Consider the following 18,452-nt stretch of genomic DNA (forward strand, 5'->3'; position numbering starts at 1 on the left):
GAACTAGATAAATCTAACAACAAAATAAACAAGAAGGAAGTTAAGAAGATGAATGAAATCTAAGAAAACTTAGATATGATAGGCTTCCGGAGAAAACTTAATGGGGACAGAAAGAAAAGAATATACCTTTTAGTCTGCAATACACAGCAGTTTCACCAAAATTGACCATGTACTAAGGCACAAAAACCTTAAAATTAAAGGCAGAAAGGCAGAAATAATAAACACACTTCTCAGATCATGATGCAATAAAAATTACATAAATAAAGGGGCAGGGAAAGATAAGCCAAGAAATAAGTAGAAATTCAATAACTTTATCTCAAATAATTATACAGCAAATAATGGAAAAATCAATAATTATATACAAGAAAATGATAACAATAAGATCTCATATCAAAATTTATGGGATACTGTCAGGGCAATTTTGAGTGGAAGCGTTTTATTTCTAAGTGCCTATATGAATAAAATAGAGAAAAAGGAGATCAATGAATTGAGTATGGAACTAAAAAACATATAAAAAGAACAAATTAAATATCCCCAACTAAATACCAAAGAGAAATTCTGAAAGTCAATGGAAAGATTGATAAAATAGAAAACAAAAAAAATCCATTGTTCTCATAAATAATTCTAAGACTTGGTATTATGAAAAAGCCAATAAAATAGACAAGCCTCTGCTCAACCTGATTTTAGAAAAAAAGAGAGAAGATAACCATATAACCAGTATCAAAAATGAAAATGGTGAACTAGCCACCAACAAGAAGGAAATTAAAGAGATAATTCACAACTACTTAGATAAACTGTATGCTAATAAATTGGACAATTTGAGTGAAATGGATGAATATTTATAAAAATGCAAACTACCCAGATTAACAGAAGAGTAAATAAATTCCTTAAATAAATCCATTTCAGGAAAAAAAATTGAAGAAGCCATCAACAAACTCCCTCAGAAAATGTCTCCACATCTAGATAGATTTACAAGTGAATTGCAGCAAACATTTAAGGAGCAATTATTTCCTATTCTATATAATCTATTTAAAAAATAGGTGGATGCATAGAAAAATGCTTGGAAGGTAAAGACCCTAACTCAGAAAGACCTGGAACCTCTGAGGAGAATACAATCTGGTCTTCAGCACAGAAAGATTTCCTTGAAGAAATAAGGAAGGTGTTTATAAGTCAACTGGAAAATTTGGGGGTGACAATTAATACCTTGCAACAAGAAAAGAAAAACTTAGAAAGTACAATTGTACAAATACAAAAGGAGAATAAATCTCTCAGCTCATCAATTGGACAATTACAAAATGAGAATAATGCTCTCAGATCTTCACTTGGGCAAATGCAAAAAGAAAGTAATTCTCTCAAAACTTCAATTGGTCAAATGGAAAGCTCCTTCAAAAGGTTAATGAAGAAAACTCCTCCCCCCCCAAAAAAAGAATAGTCTACAGAATCTAATGACTACATGAGACAGCAAGAGTCAGTTAAACAAAAATCAAAAAATAGAAAAAATAGAAGCAAATGTAAAATACCTCATCAACAAAACCACTGACCTCGAAAATAGATTGAGGAGGGGCAACCTGAAAATTATAGGACTTCCTGAAAACATTGAAGAGAAAAAAAGCCTGGACTTAATATTACAGGATCTAGTGAAGGAAAACTGCCCTGATATCATGGAATCGGAGGGCAAAGTACTTATTGAAAGAGTACATCGATCCCCACCAGAAAAAGATCCTAAAATGAAAACACCAAGGAATGTTGTGGCCAAATTCCAGAACTATCAAATAAAGGAGAAAATCCTGCAAGCAGCCAGAAAGAAACAATTTAAATATCAAGGAGCCACAGTAAGGATCACACAGGACCTGGCTGCATCAAGATTAAGGGATCGAAGGGCCTAGAACGAGATGTTTCGAAGAGCAAGGGAGCTTGGAATGCAGCCAAGAATCTACTCCTGCAAAGCTGAGCCTTCTCTTCCAGGGAAAAAGATGGACATTTAACAAAATGGAGGAATTCCGAAAATTTCTGATGAAAAGACCAGAGAGAAACAGAAAATTTGGACAGCAAACAGGAGGTTCAAGAGACACATGAAAAAGTAAACAAACAAACAAACAAAAAAAACGTAAAAGGAAAAAAATGCTATCCACTAAGTTGGGCTATAGCCCAGCATGGGGGGAAACAATTCTCATAAATCTTGAGAATTGTAACTCTAACAGAGAGGATATACCTAGCCAGAAATGAAGGCCATTCATGATCTATCCATGAGACTGTGATCGAAAGAGATGTAACTGGGTTTAACCCCACTTGGGAGAAAGACTCTAATAACTCTCAGGAATTTTGACTCTATTCAATAGAATATACTGAACTAAAAGGGACAGACACTCAGAATTTTCTATGACTTAGATAGAATGATCTAAAAAACACTACCTCCTTAAAAAGGAGGACAGGAAAGAGATGGGAGGAGGGAGGGGATTGAATGGGGGTAAATCTCATTACACTAAGAGGTACAAAATACCTATGGTAATAGAGGGGAAGAAGGAAGCAGAGGAGAAACACCTGAATCTTCTCCTCATCAGACTTGGCTTATAGTCAACCTATACATACTCAGTTAACTTATAAAACATCTAACCTTTCAAGTATTAAAAGGGGAAAGGGGGAGAGGATGATGGAGAGAGGGAAGGGGAGTGGGGGAAAAGAGGAAATAACAAAAGGAAGGGAAGGGGAAAGAAAGGGGTAGGTGTGATATAGGAGGGAAAACACACTGAAAGTGGTGGTATTCAGAAACAAAATACTTGGGAATATGGATAAGGGGGAGAAAGGGGGGAAATACAAACAGAGGGAAGATAGCACAGAAGGCAATGAAGAATTAGTCATCATAAACTTGAATGTGAATGGGATGAACTCTCCCTTAAAACGTAAACAAATAGCAGAGTGGATTAAAAAACCAGAATCCTACCATATGCTGCTTGCAAGAAACTCATCTGAAGCAGAGAGATACATATAGAGTGAAGGTAAAAGGTTGGAGCAAAATATATTTTGCTTCAGCTGAAGTAAAAAAAAGCAGGGGTAGCAATCCTTATCTCAGACAAAGCAGCAGCAAAAATAGATATCGTTAAAAGAGATAAGGAAGGAAACTTTATCCTCTAAAAGGTACCATAGACAATAAAGTCATTTCAATATTGAATATATATGCACCCAGTGGGACAGCACCCAAATTCTTAGAGGAGAAGCTGAAAGAACTACAGGAAGACATAGACAGCAAAACTCTACTAGTGGGAGACCTCAACCACCTGCTATCAGATCTAGATAAAGTGAATCATAAAACAAACAAGAAAGAAATTAGGGAGGTAAATAGATTGTTAGAAAAATTAGATATGGTAGACTTATGGAGGAAACTGAATGGGGATAGAAAGGAATATATCTTTTTCTCTGTAGTACATGGAACTTATACAAAAATTGACCATGTACTAGGACATAAAAACCTAGTGATCAACTGCAGAAAGGCAGAAATAGTGAATACATCTTTCTCAGATCACAATGCAATAAAAGTAATATGCAATATTGGGCCAAGGAGATATAGACCCAGAACAAACTGGAAACTGAATAACCTCATTTTAAAAAATGAGTGGACCAAAAAAAAAAATTATAGAAAGAATTAACCATTTTATCCTTGATAATCATAATAATGAAACAACATGCCAAATCTTATGGGATTCATTCAAAGTGACTCTCAGGGGATATATTATAACTCTAAATGCTTACAAGAATAAATTGGAGAAAGAGGAAATCAATGAACTAAATATGCAACTAAAAAAATTAGAGAAAGAACAAATCAAAAATCCCCAATTAAATACTAAATTAGAAATTCTAAAAATTAAAGGAGAAATCAATAAAACCAAAAGCAAAATAATTATTGAATTAATAAATAAAACCAAATTTGGTATTATGAAAAACCCAATAAAATTGATAAACCTCTGGTCAATTTGATTAAAAAAAGAAAAAAAGAAAACCAAATTGCGAGTATCATAAATAAAAAAGGTGAACTCACCACCAATGAGGAGGAAATTAAAGTAATAATTCAAAATTATTTTGCCAAATCTATGCCAATAAATTTAATAATCTAAGTGAAATGGATGTTTACAAAAATATGAGTTGCCCAGGTTAAATGAAGAAGATATTAAATACCTAAACAACCCTATCTCAGAAAAAGAAATTCAACAAGCCATCATTGAAGTACCTAAAAAAAAAATCTCCAGGGCCTGATGTATTCAAAAGTGAATTCTACCAAACATTTAAGGAAGAAATGGTTCCAATTCTATATAAAATCTCTGGAAAAATAGGGGAAGACTGAACTCAGCCTAACCCTTTCTATGAAACCAATATGGTACTGTTACCTAAACCATGAAGAGTTAAAACAGAGAAAGAAAATTATAGACCTATTTCCCTGATGAATATAGATGCAAAAATCTTAAATAAAATCTTAGCAAAACAATTACAACAAGTTATCACTGGGATAATACATTATGATCAAATAGGATTTAGTCCAGGAATACAGGGTTGGTTCAATATTAGGAAAACTATTAATATATTCAATTATATCAACAACAAACCAATCAGAAATCATATGATCATATCAATAGATGCTGAAAAAAGCTTTTGACAAAATACAGCATCCATTCCTATTAAAAATACCAGAAAGTGCAGGAATGAATGGACTGTTCCTTAAAATAATTATCAGTATCTATGTTAAACCATCAATAAGCGTTATATTCAATGGGGAGAGGCTAGAGGCATCCCCAATAACATCAGGGGTGAAACAAGGATGGCCATTGTCACCATTACTTTTCAGTATTGTATTAGAAATGTTAGCATCATCAATTAGGGAAGAAAAAGAGATTGAAGGAATTAGAATTGGGAAAGAAGAGACGAAACTCTCACTCTTTGCAGATAGCATGATGTTCTACCTAGAGCATTCCAAGAAATCATACAAAAATCTACTGAAAACAATTAGCAATTTTAGCAAAGTTTCAGATTATAAAATAAACCCTCACAAATCCCCAACTTTTACATATATATATATATATATATATATATATATATATATATATATATATATATAGCAAAATACAGCAGGAAGAGCTAGAAAGAGAAATCCCATTCAAAGTAACATCAGACAATATAAAATACTTGGGAGTCTATTTGCCAAGACAGACTTAGAATCTTTTAGAAAATAATTATAATCCACTTCTCACACAAAATAAATCAGATTTAAATAACTGGGCAAATATGAAGTGCTCATGGATAAGTAGAGCTAATATAATAAAAATGACAATTCTACCAAACCTGAACTATCTGTTTAGTTCCCTACCAATCAAAATTCCAAAAAATTACTTTAATGAGTTAGAAAAAAATGGTAAGTAAATTCCTATGGAGAAATAAAAAGTCAAGAATTGCCAGGAGCTTAATGAAAAAAAGTGCAAAAAAAAAGGTGGCTTAGCCCTACCTGATCTAAAATTATATTATAAAGCATCAGTCATCAAAACTGTTTGGTATTAGCTAAGAAATAGATTGGTGGACCAGTGGAATAGACTAGGTATAAAAGCAGGAGATGATTATAGTAATCTGCTGTTTGATAAACCCGAAGAGTCCAGCCATTGGGATAAAAACTCCCTCTTTGATAAAAGCTGCTGGGATAACTGGAACTTAGTATGGAAGTACCTCAGATTAGACCAACACCTAACACCCTTTACCAAGATGAGATCAAAATGGTTACAGGACTTAGACATAAAAAACAATACTATAAGCAAATTAGAAGATCAAGGATTAGTTTCCCTGTCAGATCTATGGAAAGGGGAGCAGTTTATTACTAAGGAAGAGTTGGAGAACATCACCAAAAATTAGATGATTTCAATTACATTAAATTAAAAAGCTTTTGCACAGATAAAACCACTGTAACTAAGATCAAAAGAAATGTAGTAAATTGGGAAACAATCTTTACAACTAATGATTCTGACAAAGGACTCATTTCTAAAATATACAGAGAACTGAGTCATATTTTTAAAACAAAAAGCCATTCCCCAATTGACAAATGGTCAAAGGATATGCAAAGGCAATTTACAGATGAGGAGATCAAAGCAATTCATAGCCATATGAAAAATGCTCTAAATCATTAGATATTAGAGAAATACAAATTAAAGCTTCTCTGAGGTACCACCTCACACCTCTCAGATTGGCTAATATGACCAGAAAGGCTAACAATCATTGTTGGAAGGGTTGTGGGATATCTGGGACACTATTACACTGTTGGTGGAGCTGTGAACTCATCCAACCCTTCTGGAGAGCTATTTGGAACTATGCCCAAAGGGCAACAAAAATGTGCATACACTTTGACCCAGCAATACCACTACTGGATCTATATCCTGAAGAGATGATGAAAAAGAGTAAAAACATTACTTGTACAAAGATATTTATAGCAGCCCTGTTTGTGGTGGCAAAGAATTGGAAATCAAGTAACTGTCCTTCAGTTGGGGAATGGCTTAGCAAACAGTGGTATATGTATGTCATGGAACATTATTGTTCTATTAGAAATCAGGAGGGATGGAAAATTCAGGGAAGCCTGGAGGGGTTTGCATGAACTGATGCTGAGTAAGATGAGCAGAACCAGAAAAACACTGTACACCCTAACAGCAACACGGGAGTGATGTTCAACCTTGAAGGACTCGCTCATTCCATCAGTGCAACAATAGGGAGCAATTTTGGTCTGTCTGCAAAGGAGAGTGCCATCTGTATCCAGATAAGGAGCTGTAGAGTTTGAACCAAGTCCAAGGACTATCCCGTGTAATTTAGAAAAACACAGATATCTTATTGTCTGATCTCTAAGGATATGATTTCTCTCTCATCACACCCAATTTGAATCAAGGTACAACATGGAAATAAAGTAAAGACTGACAGATTGCTTTCCATGGGGGGGAGGGGAGTAAGATTGGGGGGGAAATTGTAAAACTCAAATAATATCTTTAATAAAAATTAATTAAAAACATTTTCATAACATTTGAACCAGTAATTCCAATTCTAGGACTATGTCCAGAAAAAATTTAAAAATATTGAAAAAGTCTTATATGTTCCAAAATGTTCATAGCAGCACTTTTAGTAGTGACAAGGAATTGGAAATTGAGGGGATGCCCATCAATTTGAGAATGGCTAAACAAGTTATGGTACATGAAAACTATGGAATATTATTGGGGCTTTGGGGGGGTGTTTAGGTGTTTGCAAGGCAAATGTCGTTAAGTGGCTTGCCCAAGGCCACACAGCTAGGTAATTATTGTCTGAGACCAGATTTGAACCCAGATACTCCTGACTCCAAGGCCTGTACTTTATCCACTACTCCACCTAGCCACCCCAATATTATTGTTTTTTAAGAAAAAAATAAATGATAGTACTCTAGGAAAGCAACGAATACCTTACAGTATATGATTCTGAGCGAAGGGAGTAGCACCAAAAGAACAATTTACACATCAATTTTTTTCATCAAGAGATGAAGAACCTTGATAGAAGCAACTCCTCTCAGCAGTCCAGAGAGCTACAACAACCATTTCTGATAGATTATAGAATATATTATCTCCAACCAGAAGAAAAACAAAACAAAACAAAACACACAGAAAAAAAAAACACCCCTAGCAATTCTGATGAACACTTTAGAACAATTATCTCTTTTATGGTTCTTTCCCTTAATCCTAATTCCTCATGCTAAAAATTACTAATTTGGAAAAATGTTTAACAAAATACGCATGTAAAATGTCAACCTGACTGTTCGCAACTGAGGGGAGGAGGGTGGGAAGGGAACATGGAGGGAAACGTTGTAAATTGGAAATATACATGTACAAATGGATGAAAATAAATAAATTTTAAAAATCATTTGTTGGATAATTGTATCAAGATTCTTTTTTGATGGTATTTTTCAGGTAGTCTGATTATTCTTATTTTTTTTCTCTACTTGATTGGTTTTCCAATTGTGTTTTTTTTTCCTTTTAAGGTCCTTCATCTTTCCTTTTTTTTTCATTTTATAGACTTTAATTTAATATTTTTTCATCTCTTAAAGCTTTATTACTTTGCCCTTGCACCATTGTAATTTTCAAACTATAATTCTCTTGTTTTTAGAAAAATTTTATTTATTTTGAGTTTTACAATTTTCCACCATTCTTGCATCCCTCCCGCCACCCAGCACAGAAAACATTCTGTTAGTCTTTCCATTGTTCCCATGGTATACACTGATCTTAGTTGAATGTGATGAGAGAGAAATAATATCATTAAGGAAGAAAAATGAAATATAAGAGACAGCAAAATTACATAATAAGATAATGTGCTATTGTTTTTTTTTCTAAATTGAAGGTAATTGTCTTTGGTCTTTGTTCAAACTGTACAATTCATTCTCTGGATAGTGATGGTATTCTCCATGGCAGATAGCACAAAATTGTCCCAAATTGTTGCACTGATGGAATGAGCAGGTCCATCAAGGTTGGTCATTACCCCCGTGTTGGTGTTAGGATGTACAGTGCTTTTCCGGTTCTGCTCATCTCATTCAGCATCAGTTCGTGCAAATTTTTCCAGGTTTCCCTGAATTCCCATCCCTCCTGGTTTCTAATAGAACAATAGTGGTCCATGACATACTTGTACCACAGTTTGTTAAGCCATTCCCCAATTGATGGACATTCACTTAATTTCCAATTCTTTGCCACCACAAGCAGGGCTGCTATAAATATTTTTGTACAAGTGATATTTTTAGCCTTTTTCATCATCTCTTCAGGGTATAGACCCAGTAGTGGTATTGCTGAATCAAAGCATATGTACATTTTTGTTGCCCTTTGGGAGCAATTCCAAATTGCTCTCCAGAAATTTTGTATGAGTTCACAGCTACACTAACAATGTATTAGTGTCCCACATTACCCACATCCATTCCAACATTGATCGTTGTCCTTTCTAGTCAATTGGCAAGTCTGAGAGGGGTGAGGTAGTATGTCAGAGATGCTTTAATTTGCAATTCTCTAATAAGTAATGATTTAAAGCAATTTTTCATGGCTATGGATCACTTTGATTTCCTCAGCTGAAAAATATCATTTCATATCCTTTGACTACTTGTTAATTGGGGAATGACTTGGTTTTTTTTTTGAAAAATTTAACTCAGTTCACTGTATATTTTAGAAATTAGTCCTTTGTCACAAATACTAGTTGTAAAAATTGTTTCCCAATTTACTCCATTTCTTTTGGTCTTAGTTTTAGTGGTTTTGTCTGTATAAAAGCTTGCTGATTTAATGTAATCAAATTAATCTATTTTTCATTTTTAATGATGTTCTCCATCTCATCCTTGGTCATAAACTACTTCCCTTTCTGTAGATCTGACAAGTAATCTATTCATTGATCTTCTACTTTGGTTATAATATTGGTTTTTTTATGTCGAAATCCTTTATCCTTTTTGCTTTTATCTTGGTATTGGGTGTGAGGTATTGGTCTAATCTAAGTTTCTTCCATACTAACTTCCAATTTTCTCAACAGTTTTTATCAAAGAGAGAGTTTTTTATCCCAATAGCTGAACTCTTTGGGTATATCAAATGACAGATTACTATAATCATTTCCTGCTATTGCACTTAATCTATTCCACTGATCCTAACACTCTATTTCTTAGCCAATACCAGACAATTTTGATGACTGATTTGTTATAATATAATTTTAGATCTGGTAAGGCTAAACCACTGTCTTTTGTCCTTTTTTTTTCACTGAACCCCTGGAAATTTTTGACTTTTTATTTCTCCTTTATATATTTACTTACAACTTTTTCTAGCTAATTAAAGCCACTTTTTGGAATTTTGATTGGTAGGGCACTAAACAAGTAGTTTAGTTTTGGTAGAATTGTCATTTTAATTATATTCTCTCAACCTATCCATGAGCAGTTGACATTTTCTCAGTTATTTAAATCTGATTTAATTTGTGTGAGAAGTGTTTAGTAATTGTTTTCCAAAAAAAAAATGAAACTATCTTGGCAGATAGACTCCTAGGTATTTTATATTGTCTGAAGTTACTTTGAATGGGATTTCTCTTTCTACCTCTTTCTGCTGTATCTTGTTAGTCATATATAGAAATGTTAAGGATTTATGAAGGTTTGTTTTATATCCTACAATTATGCTCAAAATACAAATCATTTATACCAGTTTTTTAGAAGATTTTTTTGGGATTCACTATGTATACCATCATGTCATCTGCAAAGAGTGAGAGTTTTGTCTCTTCCTTCCCAGTTCGAATTCCTTCAATTTCTTTTTCTTCTTTTCTTGCTGCTTCTAGCATTTCTAATACAATATTGAATAGCAGTGGTGATAATGGGCAATCTTGTTTCAATCCTGATATTAGCCTATCCCTATTGCATATAATTCTTGTTGATGGTTTCAGATAGATATTGCTTATTTTTCTGAGGAACAATCCATTTAATCATACACTCTCTAGTGTTTTTAGTAGGAATGGGTGTTGTATTTTGTGAAAAGCATTTTCAGCATCTATTGATATAACCATATGATATCTGATCAGTTTGTTATTGTTATAATTAATTATACTAACAGTTTTCCTAATATTGCATGTGTTACTTTTCTAATATTCTATTTAAATTTTGTTGCTCCTTTTTTGTGTACTATTTATTCCTTAGTTTCTTTCTTATATTATTTTTATTGGATTTAACTGGTTCTGAAATGGGAAGTTGAGGTCCCCTATCAGTATAGTTTTGTTGTCTATTTATTCCTATTAGTCTCATAACTTCTCTTCTAAGTATGTGTATGTATATCCATCATAGGATATCAGTTTAATTTTCCTCTATAATTTCTTGAAAAATTCTGTCCTGCTCCTCTTTTTGATTTTTACATACAATAATCGTCCATTGTCTCTTCAAGATCAATTCTCGCACTTTCTTCTTTTTTCTATGAGGTATTTTATACTTTCATTAATTTTTCATTCTTTAGAATTTGTTTGATTGATTATTGATTTCTCATAGTGTCATTAGATTCCACTTCCCAATTCTAACTTTTAAGAAGTAGCTTTTGCACTTTCTTTTTCTGTTTGACCAATTGCATATTTTATGTCGCTTCCTTCACTATATTTTTGCATCTCTTTTTTCACTTGGTCAAATCTACTTTTTAAGCATTTGTTTTCTTTTTCTTAACATTTAACTTTTTTTAATAAATTTCTTCCATCACTCTCATTTCTTTTCACAACTTTTCTTCTACCACTCTTATATGATCTTTAGCTATGTCAAGACAAGTGTCACCTTGTTTTCTCAAGTTAAGGGCCAGCAAAAAAAGATGTGCTCTGAGCTTGGCATAACAATCTCACCTCCTGGAAAAATTGTAGTATCATATTACTTTGGCCAGCACCAGTTGTTATCTAAACTTCATCAAGCATCAGACCTGTTGTCTAGTCATGAAACTCTTCTATGAATCAATCTTGTCTCTTTGTTGCTTTTAACCCTCATTGCAGCTTACTATATCACATGCTTGGTCATTGGTATAAGCAATGAGATTCCCCCATATATTCTTGATCCCGACTAATACTGGTGGCTAGATCTTTTTAACCCTACAGTCAAGTGATAGATCACAACACAAGAGAAGATGACATATTGCATTTTTTTAGTCAGAGGATATGTGAACCTGGGACATGCACTAACCTTTGTATTTGTTCTTTTCCATTCTAGGTGAAGAGAGTAGAGAATCTTGCCTAGTGAGTTTTGAAATGTCAGGAAGGTACCTTAGCATCCCAGTGTTCCACATATTATTTTTGCATCCATTATAGCATTAATAACATCAGATGCAATCTTCAGGAGAAAATTTAGACCTAGGTCAGCAAAATCTTGGATGAGGACTCATCTAACAATCATGCTGCATCTTGCCATTAACTTTTTAGAACCTATATTATATATTGACTGAGCTAAGTTTTGACCATAATCCCTTCAAAGATGAAGCTGTTATAGTACGAAGTATGTCCCAGAGGGTTGGGGGAAAACATTTGTACTTTAACTCTTCCTATATCTTTTATATAAATATTCTGTTTTGAAAAAATAATGAATAATAAGTAGTTAAATAAATCAGAGGTCTAGTCATTGACATAGACAATGGAATGGCTAATGACATCATAAAAGAGTTATCCACCAAACCATCAGGGTATACTAAAAACCTCAAGGAAAATGTAACCAACTAGCTCTAAAAGAGAGGGCCATGAAAAGTAACCTAATAGTTCTGTGTTGTCTTTATCCGTAAATAATCTTATTATTTTGCTTCTTGTTTTTCCTGATATTGTTATTTATTAAGGAGGCTTTTAATTTTTAAATATCCATTTTCTACCTCCTCAACTATATAATATACCAGTTGTATTTCACAGGTTCTCCTTCAGTGCATGTAGAAAATAATGCATTTTTTAACTTTGATTTTGGATTTAGGGATATGTTTCTTCATGACTCTTTTATGGGTGGTGTAGGATTTAATGGGGCCAGCTATGTGGTACAGTGAGTAGAACCTGGAGTCAGGAAAACTCATCTTTATGAGTTCAAGTCTGTCCTCAGGCACTTACTAGCTGTGTAACTTTGTCAAGTTGCTTAACCTTGTTTTCCTCATTTTTCTCATCTTTTAAATGAACTGGAAAAGGAATTGGTAAAAGACTATACTATCTTTCCCAAGAAATGCTCAGCTGTATGTATATAGTACATTCACTTCAAGGTGCATACTCTGAATCTTTAATATATTTAATAATGAGTTGCCTTTTAAAAAGTTCTCTGAGAATCATTTGTAAAATTTAAATGCCCAAAATAAGGCCATCAAGAGAAAGGCAAATTATAATGAATGAAGAACAACAACAAGGATTTAATGACCTTTAAAAGTTTCTTCAAGCTCTGTGATCCTCTGACCTTTGGGCACTTTCTCTATCCTTCCTCAATTTTTCAGAAAAAGAAGCTCACCAAAGTTTTAAGACTAGGTTTGAACTTGGGTGTCTCAATATTACAATAGAGGTTCTTTGCCAAGAGTTCACAGGTGTACACCACATGAGCATATGAAAATAGCATCACCAGATATGTGATGACAGCTGTGTGTCTACAGTACACTCACCTCAAGGTGCACCTCCTGCAGTTATAGAACAGCTTTAAAACCTTTAAGGCTTCAATACAGTTAATAAAAGGTCTTATACATTCTATGAAAATCATTTGTAAAAGTGGAATGAATATATTTTTTTGCTCACATTGAAAGCACTTTTATATTTACTTACTACTATAAATGTCTCCAAAAATAAAATACCCCATGAGGGTAGGGACTATTTAATATTTAACTTTTTAGCCACAGTGATTGAATTGTCCTGAAAACATAGTAGCATCATTAACAAATGCTAATTGAATCAAATCACATAAAAGTAATTGGTTTTTAAGTGATTAGTGGCTTAATTAGTGAGAAGTATACAATACTCCAATGATCTTCAACACTCAAACAAAAATCAAATTTTTAAAAGCTCTTTAAAGCTATTATCATCTATATTATTTTCTATTGTAGACTAGTTCCTTTCTCAACCACATTATGATGACCTATTTAGAGCTTGAAAATATATTAGAGGTAACTCAGTTCATCTCCTTCAATATACAGATGAAAAAGCACACATAAACAGTGAATTGACCATCATTGTATAACTTTCTAGTGTCAGATACAGTATTTGAACCTAAAGTCAGGAATGTTGTTATGCTTAGGAAAACAATAAACTGAACTTTAGGTTCAGATGCTTCTTCCCTCTTTATCCTTTACATGGAAGACTAAAAGAATATTAGGTTCAAAAAATGAGAATAAAAGGTGAAAGTAGATCTAGAGAGGTCTTGACTAGTTCCAGAGAAACAATTTTAACTTTGACTAGAAGTATGAATTAGCAATTGATTATTAAACAAAAAGCCTTAAGACTTAGGTCTAATTCCAAATCAAGTTTCTGACAGAGAACTGATCCTTTTTCCAGATATTTTGTTTTATTTTTCATGGTATCATTATCAAAATTTTTTAAAATTCATCCACTTTCATATTTAAAAGTTGCACATTTTTCTATCACAGTCCCATCATCAATGAATGGTATAATAAAAGTTGTGCATGTTAATTTGCATTTAAAATGTTTATATATTAGTCATTTCATATATGAGGAGTTAGGACTACAGGAAAAGAAAGAAAATCAAAAGTTAGGAAGGAAAAAATACCATAAGAGAAGTTTTTTTTTAAAAAAAAGCAAACATAGGGGGCAGCTAGGTGGAGCAGTGGATAGAGCACCAGAACTGGAGTCAGGAGTACCTGAGTTCAAATCCGACCTCAGACACATAATACCTACCTAGCTGTGTGACCTTGGGCAAGCCACTTAACCCCATTGCCTTGCCAAAAAAAAAAAAAGCGAACATAGTATCCTTTCAGATTCTGTGAGGGTTTTTCCTCTGAACATGGATGGCAAAGTCTGTAACAGGTCTCCCAATTTTGTCCTAGATTTCTGAACTGCTGAGAGAAGCTGTATCCACCACAGTTAGAGAACGTTCCTTAGTGAACAGGAAGTAGGAATTGTCAAAGATTCATTTATGGACTAACTGGATGGTTCATAGTTCCATGATCAAACAATTTGTTGCCCAGAAAGATTTCATTTTGGAGGCAAGAGAAATATTTTAAACAAAGTTCTGGGATCAGAAGTACCAATCTTGGGGGAATAAAAACTACAGTGTTTTTTTATCTTAGTGTGATAGTTGGTCTCTTAGAAATTTGCCTTTCTAAAGAGCTACAGTTTAGATCTAATCCTAAACTAAAAGGGAACTGAAGAAGGGGTAGAATTTCATTTAAAATCTTCAGCTGAAGTCTGAAGCTAGAAGTTGCTTTGAAATTTAGCCAAAGAAGGTGACAGACATTAAATAGCAAGTGATTCATGTCAGAGAATTACAATTATTGCAATGAAACAAAGTTAAGAAAATTCTGAACCTTACCTGGCTATTTGCCACTGAGGGGAGGGGGGGTGGAAAGGGAGGATGGAAGAAAATTTTGTAACTTAAAAATATACATGTGTGTATATGAATGAAAAAATAAATTTTTAAAAATTTTAAAATTTTAAAAATTAAAAAATAATTCTGACCGTTGAATTATTTGACAGTCTATACAGATTCCTCCCCCTTTTCCCTATTCAACTTATGGAGTAGAGAAATTTATTCTTCCAGGAAAAAAAAAAGTTCAGGTAGATGGGATCGGGTTGAGTAGATTTTTCTCCCTTTTAATTTGAGAAATTGAATACATTATCTTTTAAATTCTGATTTTGTGTGGCAATTATCCTCTAATTTATATTGTGAATATTCTTTCTTCAGAGTCACATTACCTTGCAAAGGAAATAGGTCTTCTAATGGGAAGTAGATGAAGAAGATAAATTTGAAAAATTCAGGAATTTGTGCACATTGGTGGTTTTTGTTTAAAGAGTTAATCAAGCAGTGGCTAGGTGGCACAGTAAATAGAGCACTGGCCCTGGAGTCAAGAGTACCTGAGTTCAAATCTGGCCTCAGACACAATAATTACCCAGATGTGTGGCTTTGGGCAAGCCACTTAACCCCATTGCCTTGCCAAAAAAACAAACAAAAAAAAGAGTTAATCAATCCAAGAAAAAACAAATGTAGATAAGGAGTGGTACATACCACAAGAACAAAGGACAAAGCCAATGAAAGAATGTTAATCTTGTAGCAAAAGCTTGATGTGCTATGGTAGTTTTTACTGAGATTTCATTCTAAATAACTATTTCAGAAAGAATACTCTCCTTGGAGGCACATGGGCCCTTATCTACCTGTCTTTCAGCCTCTAGTCCTCATATAAGAAGCAAGTGCATCACAAAGAATGGGCACCTACATGGCCCAGTGGACAGAGCACTGATCTTGGAGTCAGGAGGATGGGAGTTGGAATCCAGTCTCAGACATTTGACACTTTACAGCTCTATGACCTTGGACAAGTGACTCAATCCCTGATTGCCTCATCCATGACCATCCCCAGTCATTCTGATTCATTTCTGGCCACTGGACCCAGATGACTCTGTAGGAGAAAGTGAGGTTGGCACAGCACCCTCTCACTAAAATCGAATTCAGATGTTTGTCATGGCATTACCTTCCTTATTATGGTCTTCTTTGAGAATGAAGAACAAAAACATCATCTTTCACTGAGGAAAATATCTTGCAGCAGCAGCAACAGCAGCAAAACCCCTTTTCAGATAGGTTAATAATCCTTTGACAAAAAAAATAGTAATTCTAATTTTGTACCATTTTCTTGGGCAGCAGTTTCTGGTTTCTTGCTACCTTTTAATTGTAGTGACTATTACATAGTCAAATGCTTTGCATAAAAACAGTCTAAGATTATATCATTAGCTTTTCTCTGTATGCATTTTTCTAGGTTGACATTACCCAAACAGACTGATTTAGAACTATCATGACTCTACATGATATTTTTTGTCTCTCATCATTCTTCTATAGTAGTATTAATTTTAATTTTTTTCCTAACTATCCAATGAACTAACTTCACAAATAAATCCAATTCTCAAATTGAAGAATGGAATTACTATATGTTAAGGTATTGTTTGTTTAGTTGCTTTTCAGCTGTGTCCTTTGTGATCCTTTTTGGGGTTTTCTTGACAAAGATACTGAATTGGTTTGCCATTTCCTTCTCCAGATCATTTGACAGAAGGGGTAAACAAGAATAAGTGACTTGCCTAGGTTTATATACCTAGTAAGTATCTGAGGTTGTATTTGAACTCAGGTCTTTCTGACTCAAGAACCAGTGCTCTATATACTGCATCACTTAGCTGCCCATTATAAAGGTATAAAGGTATAGTCAATTTTAATTTTAATGAAATGATGCTTGCAATTTTTGCCATCATCCTAAGTTCACCATTTTACCAAAGAAATTGTAATAAACCTGCCATCAGCAGTTAGATAAATCAAGACTCAAATACTTACCATTAAATCAGGAAGATATGAGTTCAAATCTGTCCTTAGTTACTACCTGAGTGACCATGGGAAAATTTTGACCTCTATTTACTTCAGTTTCCTCAACTCTAAAATGAGAGTAATAATTGACTCTTATTCTCAGGTTTTCCTGAGGATCAAATAAGATGGAAAGCATTCAGCACAATGCTTGGCACACAGAAGGTACTATGTATAAATGCTTGCTCCTTTTTCTTCACCACCTTCATTCATAACTAAGCCTATTTTTAATAAAACATATCTGGGAATATTTTTATATCATCCCCTTCACTTACTTTTATTGTTGGTTGACTATCAAAACACATTTGAACTTATTTTGAAAGATCCCATCAAGATTTTTATAGAACCTCTCCATGCTATCCTGTTCAATAGATGCTAGCAAATAAATTAAAATTAATCTCTTGAAGATCTATTTGCTTATGTTTATTGAGAGAAGTGCAAGGTTAGATGATCAAGTGCCTATGAAATGATTTCTCCTTGTCTTGAGTTTAAGATGAAATCCACACTGCCAAAATTTTATTTCCTTTCAATAGAAAATTATGAACCATTCTCCCATTTAATTCTGAAACTTTTTCATTTTCTTTCATAGTGACAATGTCAATAAAAATTAAGTGAATGCAAATTTCCTCCAATATATCAACTCTTTTATCTCTGAAGCCTGTTTAAACTTCAAGAGAGCCATAAGGATAATATTTTGACCCAAAATCTGTGTCTATATCCATAAAATGCCCTTATTGCAGTAATTAATTTGGTTGGTCAAGTGAGACCAAAAAAGCCAGTGAAAATGCAGCATTGTTTTTTTGGATTACGACTGTTTAAAAGATATTTCTGTAAGCCTCCATCTGTTACCTAATCTTTAATAAATTGTTTCATATTGCCTAAATAAGCTTATTATCATTTATATCAATTCTCTATAAATATTTCTTTATGATCCTATATAAATAGTTTTATCCTGTTACATAGAAAATACTAAATAAAAGAAATTCATTAAAGAGGCACATGATGAATAGATGTTAAATTTCCACTGAAATTTTCATTATCTCTGTCTTACCATGAGGCTAGTGCTTACAATTGTATTAGAGCTTTGTCTGATTATCCATCAAAAATAAAAAGCTAAGTACAACTTCCTTTTTTCCCAGGCTCCATAAATTGTTCTTTGTTGGGTTCATTATATTCCTCCATGCCCTTTCTTCAAGTTTTATCTGATAAGTGATATAACTCATATTTCAACCTCGTTTAATATGTTCATCCCTCTCACTACATTAATTTGGTTTTGTTGCTCTGTAATTTTCACTTACCCAATCGATTCTCCTTTGAATCTCTAGGTTTGGGCTCCAGATCCCCCCTTTTGATGTGTTGTGGGAAAGCATTTGTCAAAAACTCAAGACAGAGATTAAATGACTTGGAGCAACAAAGCTCTGAAAATACTATCATA

This window comes from Macrotis lagotis, chromosome 8 (assembly GCF_037893015.1).
Source record: "Macrotis lagotis isolate mMagLag1 chromosome 8, bilby.v1.9.chrom.fasta, whole genome shotgun sequence".
NCBI lineage: Eukaryota > Metazoa > Chordata > Mammalia > Peramelemorphia > Peramelidae > Macrotis > Macrotis lagotis.